Source organism: Marmota monax, unplaced genomic scaffold (assembly GCF_021218885.2).
Source record: "Marmota monax isolate L192 unplaced genomic scaffold, Marmota_monax_Labrador192_F-V1.1 WCK01_AAM20220418_F8-fsc00013, whole genome shotgun sequence".
NCBI lineage: Eukaryota > Metazoa > Chordata > Mammalia > Rodentia > Sciuridae > Marmota > Marmota monax.
The window spans coordinates 12,890,894-12,893,107 of NW_026692202.1; the positions used below are offsets into that span (position 1 = coordinate 12,890,894).

A 2,214-nucleotide genomic window follows, 5' to 3' on the forward strand; every position below is an offset into this window, starting at 1 on the left:
TGCAAAGTTATTTTAGCAATTTTTAAGACACAGCTTTTGTGTGTGTGTGTGTGTGTGTGTATATATATTGCTCTTACATAGGACCTAGCACTGAAAAAAACCATTAAAAGCAATGAGAGAAAGTCACCTTGCAAAAAATATATCACTTTTTAGAATCTGGACAAATCCTTGGCCAGGCCATTTCCACCATGAACAAATTTTGGGATAACTATTCTGAACTCATGTTTAAGGAGTGCAGAGTAGGTTGCCCTTCAGAGATGGAGTAGGTTCTATTTTATCCTCTACCCTCTATTTTTCTGAAATTTTATATAAATCAATTTTTAACTTCTATGAAATGAAAATTTCCCATATATAAATATGGAAAGTATGAGGTATATGCAATTATTCACATATTGGCACTTAAAAAAACTATTTTTTTAGTTGTAGATGGACACAATATCTTTTTGTTTATTTATTTTTATGTGTTGCTGAGGATTGAACTCAGGGCCTCATGCATGTGAGGCAAGCGCTTTACCACTGAGCTACAACTCAGGCCTGTCACATGTTGACGTTTGTCTGGATCTTTGAATATTTAGAGATATCTGACTTTCGCATGACTCCATGTTTTTCATTATTTTTTTTACTTACATTGTGTATGTGTGTGTGTGTGTGTGTGTGTGTGTGTGTGTGTGTGAGAGAGAGAGAGAGAGAGAGAGAGAGAGAGAGATGGTTTGCTGTGCTGCTCCTCACTGCCCCTTGCCCTTCTGCAATCTTATAAAGCTTCTGAATTCTTTAGTCTCATGTTTTGTTTACCTGTTTGAATGGAGATTAACAAAAGGCATTCAAAAGCATTTACTCACAATAGATATTAAAAAACAGCTTCAAATATTTGACTCAGTATAGAGTTTGTGAGAAACTAGAACTTGATTTGTATTCTCTTTATAAGAATGGAATAGTTTCAAGTTTGGCTATAGCAGAGAAAAACTTAGATATTCTAAGGAGAAAAAAAAAGAGGACATCATTTCATCACTGATATCTTTCTTACCCTTTATCTAACCTGCCAGAATAAATTTGCTATGATATTACATTATTGTGATGCCTGTTCTTAACTCAAATCTATAATTGTATTATGGATGCATTTAGAAACATTTAGTTAAATCTTATCTTGTTATGAACATTGAGATCCAAGTTTATAATCTCATCTCAAAATGCATTATGTACTATATGAGAGTCTAGCCACTAAATAGGTGGGTTATAGAGATCATGTCACTTCTTGAGGATAATTCGGAAATTAGGCTGCCATTTGGCTCAGTATGTAATGAAATGCATGCTGATTTTTATTCCTCATATCCTTGTAGGCTTCCAAGTGCTTGTTGGACTGTAGCTAGAACATTGTTTGGGAGTAGAATCATTTTAATGTTTTCCTGAATGTGGTATTTTCTAACAAATGACCTAAAATATCTTGTAAATGGCCAGAGTATTTTATTCCATTCTCACTGAAGACTGGACAAATGTAGGTGGTTGTGAAATGTTTTTTCACCTGGAATCAGTAGAGGAATAGAAATTGGATCAGAGTAAAAGGAGGGGCTATAGGGCAAAAGCATTAAAAAACAAAGATTGCTAAGCAAAACTAAAATTAGTAATAATTTTTGAAAGCCTCATATCAGTAAGAAAGACTTGAATTCTGGAAAGGATGCACTGGTCACATAGTAATAAAAAACGTGGAGTTTTTATGGTTGAATTTTTCTTCATTTTGCCTAATGGGTAGTGTTAACAAAAAATTCTTTCTAATGCGATGGAAATAACAATTTTCTTCAAATTCACATGAAATTTCAAATTGTGGCCAAAGAACTTAACTAGCTATTTATTGTGCCCCAGGCTTCACCATGTTATTTTACTCCCTGAACATGAAAAGTGGTTTTCTCAAAGGTGTGTGCATGGGAAGAAACTCAGGTGCAGATACAGAATATGTACATTAGGCTCCAGAAAATATCCTGTACACACACCATCTGGCCTCTGTTCTTCTGAAGAAGTATATGTTTACCAGGGCTGAGCAGGTGGGACCTAACCACCCAGGACCTGGGTGGTGGGCCAGAAGGCAAGAAATTCTGAACTCCCTAAATTCCCATTCTGTTCTGAGTGAGAGGTTATTCCACATGAAAAACAAAAGTAGCACATTTAGAAATATTAATTATGAGGGATACTATTTATTTCTACTCTGAATCACTTTCACTT

At 34.9% G+C, this 2,214-nt stretch overlaps 1 non-coding gene across 1 annotated transcript; it reads right to left on the reverse strand.

Moving 5' to 3' along the window:
• Positions 1-459: 459 nt before the first annotated feature.
• Trnav-cac (transfer RNA valine (anticodon CAC)) lies at positions 460-531 on the reverse strand. Its single transcript has one exon. It is a non-coding gene; the product is annotated as a tRNA-Val (tRNA).
• Between the last annotated feature and the right edge of the window lie 1,683 nt (positions 532-2,214).